The 11432-nt window shown below is 47.8% G+C and overlaps 1 long non-coding RNA gene across 5 annotated transcripts; it reads left to right on the forward strand.

Moving 5' to 3' along the window:
• The first annotated feature begins 7336 nt into the window (after positions 1–7336).
• Positions 7337–9755, forward strand: LOC149354106 (uncharacterized). 5 transcript variants are annotated; one of them, XR_016291160.1, is made up of 4 exons: positions 7337–8735; positions 8852–9016; positions 9119–9188; positions 9386–9755. It is a non-coding gene; the product is annotated as an uncharacterized LOC149354106 (long non-coding RNA). The 5 variants fall into 5 exon arrangements; XR_016291158.1 differs by having other exon boundaries at positions 8852–9188; XR_016291161.1 differs by lacking the exon at positions 9386–9755 and having other exon boundaries at positions 7340–8428; positions 8585–8700; positions 8852–9377.
• The last annotated feature ends 1677 nt before the right edge of the window (positions 9756–11432 follow it).

Below are 11432 nucleotides of genomic sequence, written 5' to 3' on the forward strand. Positions count from 1 at the left end.
TCGAAGGCATACCTGATGGTCTCTTTTTGTTCTTGGAGGTCCTGGCTGCGTAGCAAAACCTCCCATGACTCCTTGCAATTCACTAAAGGTGTGGATTGAGCGCACGCCCACATCATATGGCTTAATGAAAGCAAAAAATTGAGCAGGCCCCTTGCAGCAGTTGCAGAGCGAGCGCGGTAGGAGCGCTCCCCGCACGCACCCACTAGAGTTACTGTATATGCTACCAAAGGTAGCAGAGTTGCGCGTCTGTTTGATAAACGCCGCTCGCGACTCCATTGGTAGAGCGCCATCACGTGGTGTCCAAGCAACCGTGTACTGCGGAGAAGACGACGCTCGATGGGCAAAATCGTTCACTTTGGGTTCTGAACCGGTTTTACCAGTGTCGAGTGCACCCCCGCCACCTCTGTCCCCGATTCGAGACGCCCCGCAGCCTTGCTTCTCCCTGTGAGAGCCTCCTCGGTACGGTGCATGTTTTGCCCATCCGGCCAGAAACCAGGGTGTCGAACCGGAACTGAACCCGAAACCGGAACCGAACCCGAATTTTCGCCCGGAACCGGAACCGAACCGAACCCATAATTTTTTCGCCATCTTGGAACTGAACCCGAACCGGAACGATTCAAAGGAACCGTTCCGAACCGGTTCGGGACCCGGTTCAGCCCCAGTTTTTTTGCATTCCGGCATACGTCTTGTTTTCCGACAAAATGAGATGATCTATGGCATCCACCCGTGGCTGTCTGCGCTGGGAAGTGAGAAAATTGTACCCAGTATATGCGACAGCAAACTTACAGGAGATGTGGTGCCTGGGAAGAAGCCTAATTGACCCTTCTGTAATGTGCTACCGCCAATTCTAAACACTTGTAGAGTACGGTCCACTGTTGAAGGGAACATGCGATTGCGTGGCCTCCGCGCTTCGCGTAGCGCTGCCGCCGAGAAGTTGTGGGAACTGTCGGCACAAGACGCATGCGCAGTAAGCATGACGGCTGGTGACTCCGCGCCTGATGCCGCCTATTCTCGCCGCATCCACAGGGCTTCCTGAAGCGCAGAGCACACGCGATCGCATGTTCCCTTTAACAATGGACCATACTGTACGTCAGGTTTATGTGAAATCTTGAGTCAGTATTCCTCCCCTTTTACATATTTGCGTAAATCTTTAATCAAATTGTTAGGACTGCTCTAACTCAATAAAGTACTACTGCCGTCGCGGTGGCTCAGTGGTTATGGTGCTCGGCTGCTGACCCGAAAGACGCGGGTTCGATCCCGGCCGTGGCGGTTGAATTTCTTTGGAGGAGAAATTCTAGAGGCCCGTGTACTGTGCGATGTCAGTGCTCGTTAAAGAACCCCAGGTGGTCGAAATTTCCGGAGCCCTCCACTGAGGCGTCACTCAAAGCCTTAGTCGCTTTGGGACGTTAAACCCCATAAACCATAAACCAATCAATAAAGTACTATAGCCACCAAACTTTTGCTTGCGTGCTTTCTTCTTCCAAACAATGCGTTAGGCATTGGGGTACATAGAGCACCGCGTGGTGTTCACCAACACATAATAAACAATTTATATTTTAATTTCTTCTTGACCCTGTTTCGGTTTCACCAACATAACGATGGGTGTGACGTGTAGTGGAAATTTGGTCACGTGAGGGGCTATAACACGGCAATATAACTGCTGATACGTCGTTCGTTGTAATGATAGGTCTTGAAGCCGGCTGATTTAAGTGGTACAGTGAGTGAAAACAACGCATCAGCGTTTGTATTAGTTTTCCCGTGCCTCACGTGACCTAATGTTGAACTCACGTAACAGCCATCATTCGGTTGATGAAACCGAAACAGCATGGAAGAATAAATTCTTTTCTAAATTATTTTGCGGCAGTAGCCGAATACCACACGGTGATCCATGCATTCTAATATCTATGGCGTCATTTGAAAGGAGAAAACACGCAATTAAACTGGGTGTCTATAGGCATTTTAGTACCGATTGAGAATGCCTTCCTTTTCTTTGCGTCATTTCCCACAAATAGACGAAATATTAGCGCGAGGACCCAACAATGTTGTGATGGTGGTTTCTGAGAAAAGGAAATGGCGCAGTCTGTCTCACTTCTTGATGGACACCTGAACCGCGTCGTAAGAGGGTGGAAGGTAGGGATGAAAGAAAAAAGAGAAACAGGCGCAGTAGGGGTGAGCTCCGGAATAATTTCTACCAGCTGCGAATCCTTAAAGGGCAACTGCATAGGTTTTAGAAATCGACGAGATTAAAAGGGTCAATTTGTGAAACTTCCATGTAAAGTATGCGAAGTCCTTTTGGCCTAGCACTTGAAACGGTGTCGTAATCATCAATTAAAATTGCGTCGGCCTTCAAGCTTCTCCGCAGCACACAACGCTAAGGGGGGGGGGGGGCATAATGACGTCATCGAAAGTATCCGTACATTTCCAACGCATAAACGCCTTTGAAAGAAAAAAAACCAACGCCACCGAAGTCAAAGCCCGCCGAACGTTGTTTGGCAGCGTCCAACGAGGCACGGCAGGGCGTGGCTGACGGCAGCAGTAATTTGAAATCATACCTTCCGTGACATCACATTGAACTTCGCCGCACTCCACTGTTGCTTTGAGGAGAAGTGCGAAATTTAATCGTCGATTACGTCACTTTTTAAAATGGTAGTGCAAAAAACTTAGCATGCGTTACCTACAGCCTATATAGATTTGAATCCTTGAGTATCGCGAAATTCTCAAAAAGTGGCGCAGTTGCCCTTTAACGTGCACTGACATCGCGCAGCCCACGGTGCCTTTTGCGTTTCGCCTCCAAAAAAACGTGGTCGGCGGAGGCGAGTTCGAGCCCGGGTACACCGAGCGCCCTAACCCCTGAGAAACCGCAGTGGGTAGTGCAACATTTACTTTTGTGGGCGCTCATTGTCTGAGACAGCAAGTTCTAAATAGAACCCCTCACGATGGGTCTGAAGGGCAATAAAGAAAAAAAAATGGCTCAATGGCTGTGGAGCTCGGCTGCTGATTCCAAAAATATAAAAACCAGCGTGACGTCGAAAATCCCCAGCTGGTCTCCGTTAATCTGGAGCCCTCCACTACACCGTCTGTCATGTAGCCCCAATGTCTACTCGACACGTCAAACCCGAGATATTACTACTAGTATTACCAAAAGAAGGATGTATAAATTGGTGCAGGGGCGCTATGCCGGAAGGCCCGAGTTTGGCGCTCGCCCGAGTTTCATCCGAGTTTGCGATGACGGCAGTCAGTGAACGAAGATAGCGCGGAACGTGCGCAGGCAGCGGACAATAAAATGTAGAGATAAAGCCACGTAAAGGCGATACAAGCGCACCCTGCGCGCCTGTTTCACACTTAAAACACAATACACTGCGCAATACCAGGCCGCAGCGCTACCTGAAGTTATCAGCGCCATATCAGCAATCGCGAAATCGTGACTTCTCTGCTATCTATCTGCACACTCGCCGCTAGCTGTTTGACACGCCTTTTCGGGCGCGTCAAAGGCGTGTCTTCTCTTTCAGGCTCTATCTGTCTCTCCATTTCCGAAGACGAACAGTGCGCACTAGGTGCACTCTTGTATCAACCCTTTCTCTTCTCTCGAATACGTTAAAAGGCAACAGATAATATTATGAACATTTTGTTCATTTCCAAATGTATTTTAAAATCTGAATCCAATAAAGCGTTGTTGAAAAGCATAGCTTTAGGAAATTAACAAATATTTGACACTTTCTGCCGCTAGAGGCGATAGTGAGGCAATTGCTTGCAGCGTGGCTATAGTACACTATAGCGTGGCTTGCATACGAACTAGAGCGGCAGCCCACCGTGTCGAAAACGAGAGAGCTCCTGCGCTGACACGCCGCCGGTAGCGCTGCCTTCGACTGGAAAGACTGGGCAACTACTACACGCTGAATCTGTCTTATTTTTCGGCCATTGCGATAATATATTTTATTGTGTCGTTTATTAAAATATAACAGTCATGCATCTTCTGGCTTGCATAATAAACAAAAGCAAAAAACTGAACTTCACTGCACCCCCGCGTCACTGCTGATCTCTGCAGTGACCTCAGGTGGAGCTCTCCGCTGCTACGGCCGCTGCCGCACCCCGCTATGGCCAACCATTGCTTTTAGTACGCTCTTGGCGAATCTCAGCGGTAGAAATTGGCCGTGCGAGCGGCTGTGATGCGGTGTAAGAAACAAAATTGCTGTTTGGCTGTATTCAATGATTCATTACGTATGCCTGTTGTGTGTGACGCCTCTATATTGCACTGCGGATGCAAAGAGCGTGCTACCCAGCGACACAACTCATCCTATGTCATCAGACGCTGACTAAAAGCTGTGAAAGGGGTGGCGCGCGTATCTGCGTAGTATTTGTTAACGTCGCGCACTTCAAAGTTTTGCGGACTGGTTTGGTCACTAACGTCGATCGCCGTTGTACACCGCAGGGACATCGCATTAATATCATTCGGGCAGGTGAGGGATCCTGTTTGTAATAATGGAATCGGACTCATAACAGAGAAAGGTGTTACGGTTGTGAAGTACGCAGTGCTTGCGTGCTAGAAATTGCAAACACTTTATAGCACTGGGTCTGGAGCAGCGATCGTTTGTCGATCCCAGATGTGTTTGACACATTGATGCTGAGCTTTATCACCGATGAAAGGACGGCCAAGCCAAACACCTGTGATGCGATGTTGTTGGAGTAGGACGTGCTCCAAGCACCGGTTCGTCGTCGTGCTCCGTGTTTGACGCCTTGCAAGCAGGTGTGACGCGCCGTCAGTGTTGTGCTCTGTCTTACGTGGTTGCAACAGGCTATGGTGTTGTGCAATCTTGGTATGCGAGCGAAGAAATCGGCGGCTTTCGCCACGTTGCGTGTCCTTCGCAGAGGTGCTTAGATTTATCAGCGATGACGTGCGTTTTGCCTGTTATATTTCGATGGTCAACATCGTCGATGTCTGTCAGCAATCAGCCCAGCCACGCAGCATACCTGTAGCCGGCAGGGATGTTGGGAGTGGCCCACCCATAGCGCGTACGCCTATAATTTATGTACGGCACGCCGGGGGCGTGAGCAATGGTTTTGATTGACAGGTGAACTCGGAGCTAAACTCGTGAACGGTGAAGTGCCCCGAATTCATCTCGGGACTGTCATGGCGGCAGCAGCCTGGGTAATCGCTTCCTCTGACGGCAAATGTCGGTAGGGCCGGCTGGACCCGTTTACTGCCTTGGCCGACGACGAATTCTAGCGACATTTTCGCCTCTCCAAAAAATCGGTACGATGGTTGTGTAAATAGTTAGGCGACGACCCACGCCTGCAGAGAGTGCGTACCGGGCTTCATTCGCTTTCGGTCGAAAAGCAAGTCCTCTGCGCCCTCCGGTTCTTCGCGACCGGGAGCTTCCAGGGGAGCGTCGGCGCAGACCGCTTTATTGGACGCCAATGAAGCACTGTGAGCCGCTGTGTGAGGGATATCTCCAACGCGCTTATCGACGCGGCTGTGAGAAGCGGTGGCTCGCATTGCCCACGACTGCGGCCGAGCGTGCGTATGTTGAGGAGCGTTTCCTTCTGCGCGGCGGCATCACAGACGTCGTGGGATGCGTCCAAGGGACCTACATTGGCGTAAAGGCCCCTTCGAAGTCCAGCCCTGACATGGTGAAGGCCAACTATTTCAGGAGGAAGGCACATTATGCATTGAACATTGCAATCAGCAAAAAGAAAATAATTGTTCTCGCCAAGTCCTTTGGGCTACTCTACAGCACAGTGCCAAAGTCGGTCCCAGACTCTTTTGGCGAAGACTGGATCAGCCGCTAACCGGTTGCACAGAATAATTCATAACATGCCAGGTACCTTAAGAGAGGCCCACAAAAAAAAAGTGGGCTCCTCGGCAACGGCGAAATCGAAAGTTGCAGATGGCCATTTGTTAATCGGGCCACTGCAGAGCACTCACCACTGTGCTAATTAAATCCGACGAATGAATGTCATCTTTCGCACACACCTCTCACTTGCATCTAAAAAGTATAGTCACAATGCTGCAGAATCGGGAAGATAACCGCCACTGCTGACCAAAAGCCGGTGCGAGCTTATTGACAACGAATTTCGGACAGCTCACATTAACGCGGTATGCATGAAATGAACAGATGCATCCAGTTCATTTCAGAACACGGCATAATATTCAAGCGATTCTGAACACACCAAGTTTTCTCATTCAAGTCAGCGAAATTCAACTTGCAATGAAAAAAAAAATGTGTGATAAAAAATTTCACCATGCGGGATTTGAACCCACGCGCTCCCATTGTCTGTCGACTCTCCGGAGCGACGCGTTAGACCACACAGCCACAGAACAGCGCGGAGTGATACACCTCTCTCTATTTTTTTTTTGCGGACTACTTCCGTAGCGTTGCACATGTACCTCGTCGCCATTGGCGGTCAGCTGATGACGGGCGTTGGTAGCGTTCCCTCGCGGTACAAAGCAAACTTTAATAATGCATAAATCCCTCCAAAGCGCTTTAAATCCAAATCTTGCACACTGTAAAATACTTATAAAGGTGTATTAAGTGCATTATAAAAATCAACAAACCTCGTTTGTCTAATTGCACAAGCAGCCCACGAAACACAAAACGTCTTACGAACGTCTCGGAACAGCTTCAAATGACTACAAACGTCTTGCGCTGTGTTCAAACGTCTCATAGATGTCGACAAGAAGAAGTTTCCTCTGCGACGTCTCTTAAACATCTGCAGTCAGACGTTTGCTGTGAAACTTCTGTGAAACATCTGTAGTCAGATGTTTTCTAGACTTGTTTCTAACACGTGGAACTTGAGACCACGTCAAGGAGATGCGCCAGCAATCAGCAGAGAGTTGCCACCGTGTATTAAACATGCTGTAAACCACGGCACATAAATTAGATGGCTCTCCTGCTTGACGTTTCGAAGAACAGGCGCGCCGGTGCAAAGACCGCTCTTTGTATTCGAACACAGAAAGCGCGTTTTCTCCTACGGAGCCCGAATCACGTTCCACATCGAGTGCAGCTAACCCGCCACTCGTAAGGCTGGATTTAGGTAACATATAATGGCCCTGAAAGCCGACGGTAGTTACGCGAGCGAAAAAATTTGCTTCATGTTGCGAACGCCTCTGTTACGCCTCGGCTAACTGGCGGCAGCATGCGGATTGACAGGCGCAGCGCACGCTGCCTTCGCCGCCTTCCCGCCGCCTACGCGGAGCTCGCACGCGCGGTTTATCGCGCAGATCACCCGCGCGCTATCTTTTCGTGGCGGCGTATCTTGGAGGCAATCTTTCTTGAGTCACGCTGTCACGCTGCAGCTTGCTGTTTGCTGTTTGGTGTCGCTCCGCACGGTGGCGATGCAGGATAGTTTGCCAAAGTGGTTTTAACCGTTTAAAGCAGAAAAAAATCTTAGTGGAAGCTGCAATTGCTTAGTTTTACATGAAAGTATTAGATTCAATTTGTTTTTTGGTTCTTTGATGATTTGTTTACTTTTAGATTTAGAAATTTAGTACTTCATTTGGTCATTTGGCGTTGCAGAGGCTAGCGATAGCTACGCGCGCGAAGCGGTTGCTGCGCACATTGTAGTATGTTTCGCTGCGCACTTTTTGCCGCGCTGGTTGGCACTTCACGCCGCTGCAGTTTGCATTTTCCCCCTTTTCTGCGGTATCGTTTACTACCAGTGTTGCACTGAGATGTGAGCCTCGTTTTCCGCAAAAGTAAGTAACGTTCCATTTCTCTTCTGTGGTGAAAGCGTCGGCTTTGCCGGCTAAGCCACTAACGCGCCTGATTGAACCTTTGGTTTACAAATCACAAAACAGTATCAGCCAGTGTTTTACATACCAAAGTGCAGCGTTGAATGTATTAAAACAGGGCATTTGCATGTATTTGAGCTTTTGTTAAGTGGATACAGCTAGGCTGCTCTCGCATGCGAGTTGCTTTCTTTATCAAGGCGGTGACAAGGTGAACGTGACAAAGCTTCAAACCAACCAGCTTTGTTTAAGCATAGGTTGATAAGGCGCGGATTTTTTCCCACACATTGATTAAAGTCTGTGCTCTATTGCATTCTGGCAGGGTTTTATTCTTGCCAAGGACTCTCATCTGGCCACCTGTGTGCTCCATTTCTCCTTGCTGTGATTGCCGTCAGTGAAACTCGCGTTAAAAAGGCTTTGGTTATCTTAACTGCGTCAAGCTTTTATTTCATTGCGATTGAGAGCCCCGGCACAAAGGTAGTTTACTCAGTGGTGCTGCTCTGTATGTGTGCAGGCTGTTTGACAGTGCAGTGAAGTACTACGGCTCTTTGCAGGCATGGCAGCTTTTATTTTTTGGAAAACCATTGCACCGTGCACAGCTGGCGTTGTCCCTACTTCACTGTGTACATTTCGTTTTATGTACAGGCTGTTCAACAGTGGTTTTCAGAGGATCTCCTTTGTTGCTCAACTTCTGAAGTTTTGGTAAGCACGCTTTGCAGCTGACACCTTTTCTTTCACTTCATGATTTCTTGTATATGTCTAGGCTCTTTGCTAATGTTCATTCCACAAACCCCATTATTTGAACAGGGGCTTGTGGAACTGAAACATTATGTGGAACTACATTTGTTTGTCCTTTAGAACTCCAACTGTTGGCCGGAGGAGCAAGGACCTGGTCTAGTTTCACGCAAATTAATAGCAGCACCTTGTACCTGGTTGTTCAGATGACTTGGCCTGGAGATTGTTTCAGTTCTGAGGTGGGAATCTGGACTAATGCTTCTTGTGCAGTGGTGTAAGTAATCTCTTGCCCACTGTTTGAGCTTCATCGTACAGATTAGAAAGGGCTTCTTTGGCAATGCAGTGTTAGGAACCTTATACACATGCACTTTTATTTATCTTATCTTTCAGATGTGCCTTGTGTGGCTGTCAAGTTAAGGTCCAAGATTTAACACATCTCTGGTGTATACTGAAGTGATGCAGGCATTACCAGGACAGCAGCATCTCTGCTATGTTTTCATGCGACGGTGCAAGATGTCGAACATCAACCGCTTTTGATTCAGCCACATCTTGCAGGTAAGAGAAAGCCTGTTTGCAATATGCAGCTTAGGAGGTTCTATGAGTACAATGTGCATCACAGTAAGGCAGTGCACTTGCTATTGACTGCTTGGCTTTCAGTGTCCATGCACGCTGTTTGGATTTTGCTTCTGTTAAAGGCCTCCACAGTGATTGACTTCTTGAGTTTATGGTGAGCCGTAGCACTCTGCTGAATGCAGCTTGCAGTGACATCATATGCATCTATGCTTTTAATTAGCTTATTTTATTGCCTGTGCTGTCACTCCTTGCCATTTCCTGGTCTTATTTGCTTCCGACTCCTCATTGGCCATTCTACATGCACCTGACTGACTGTGCTTTTGGTTACTCTTATATTTTTCACTTCTGCAGGCTGCTGAACCAAGCTTGATTTGACTTCCCCTTGTTACCGTCTAGTTGGCATCCTCCGTGCAAGAAAAGCGATTTTTGGAACACCTAGCGAGCTCTTAAGTGCCATCCACGTCACAGCAACTTTCTCATCAACGCATCCGTTGTGAACAAGGCCCGGGGCCGAATGAATTTTTGATTTAACAATTGGTTGCTGCTCGACGCTTTCCCGCCATCCAAGTGCTTACCGTTGTAACGTCAGCCAAACCAGTGAAGCTACCTCCTCCGTGGCTTCTAACATTAATTTCCTGATCCTTTTCTTTTTTTGTGTGGGTGTATGCACTGGATTCAATAAAGAGTAACGCAGTGACTGAAAAGTGTGCTAGCACATGCATTTATGCCTCATTACTACAGCCATACATCCCTTGTAATGTGGGCTCATTGTTCGGGTCATTTCAAATCAGCTTTGAGTTTTTTTGAGTTGTGTATACCAGAAAAATGAACAACAACATTTTTAAAGCTTTAGAGGGTTTAAACGCAACTCTGAAATCAGTATTGAAATGCGTAAAATAATCCAGGCACCCGTTTCGAAAAAAAAGGAACGTCTAAAAAAATTCTATAAAAGTTCTACCTCAGAAGTTTTCTAGCCGTATACAAGCGTAGCGTTAGCAGAGCTAATAGAGGGCTACTAAACATCTAAGTCTAAAAAACTGCTTACCTGAAACTTCTTTTAGATGTCAAGCTTTTCTTTCCAAGACTTTTTTTAGACGTCTATTAGCGCTTTTTGTGTTTCGTGGGAGTGCACTTGGTGGAGCGACACACAAATGAAAAGTGCACCGGCGGTTGGCTCACGTGACCCGTTCTTTGTAGACCGCCCAAGAAGCCGATGAAGTGGCGCCGATGTGATGATAAAGCACGGAATATATCCAGATAACCCAATGAAGTTGGAGGCGTGACGAGTGTGGGATTTTGTCTTGCTACCATTAGTTCACTCATCTGAGGGCGTCGCCAGAGCTCTGGAAATTCCGAGTTTCAGCAAACTCGGGCCTTCCAGCATAGCGCCCCAGCTTCTTTTTCCTTTAGAATTCGCATATTCTTGTTTGCACACGACAGAAATAAGCAACGAAAGGCGGGTTCTTGGCAACGGTGGAGATGTACTAATAAGAAAAAAAAAATAAATACCGATTACACAAAAGGACAATGCGGAAATACATGCGCTCGCTGGCATGCGATAGTTATTCCGCCCAGAAAGATGCTGCTGCGATGAAATGTAACTACGATGAAGTGATTTCGTTATGCCGATTCGCTGAAATCGTTCTGCTTCTAAGAAAGAATTGCTGCCAGTCGCCAGCGCGCGGCTCCATCCGCTGTTCTCGCACTGCTCGATCTTGAATTCTCTGTCTGGCGACTTATATCTACTTCTCGCAGTCATAATTGCCGTTCATAGTGTCTGACACGACAGGCTCATGCTTTTTTGGCATTTTTTGCGTAGAACGCTTGGGCGACTGAATACGTTGAGCCTTCGCAACAATCTGCCTCGGCTGTATCGGGTACAGGTGGGTGATGAGGGGTGGAGAGATGGGTGAGTTTTTGAAGGTGCATTTTTACCAGTGAATGCTCTGATGTACGCCCACCGGAGTGTGAATCAAGGATGGAGGCTGCACGCACGCAGCGAAGTTATTTTTGGGAAAGCAGGCTATACTGCTAACGCAGTAAAATGAATAACTAAAAGAGTATGCATAGTCTAACCTCTGACTCCGAGCGGGATTCGTACTAATGGCGGCGCAACAGAAAACTTTGTTTACAGATGCTTTAAGCTATTCGGCTATCTTGTAGGCTTTTTTTATGGTTGTTGCATGGAATATTTGGAACCTCTCTGACCCTCCTCATGCCTTGCTTGACAGCGTCAAATTCAGCGATCTCGGCATAAGGCGTGCCACCATAACTCCCTGCCTCCGCCCGCAAATGCTATGCATATGCATACCACGCGACTAGCATGACCAGCAGGGATTTCAGAATTATCTAATCGCTGTTGTGAGTTGATCCGCGACCATGGTCAGTAGCTTCGCTT

Source organism: Amblyomma mixtum, chromosome 3 (assembly GCF_055824585.1).
Source record: "Amblyomma mixtum isolate Tamu chromosome 3, ASM5582458v1, whole genome shotgun sequence".
Classification (NCBI taxonomy): domain Eukaryota; kingdom Metazoa; phylum Arthropoda; class Arachnida; order Ixodida; family Ixodidae; genus Amblyomma; species Amblyomma mixtum.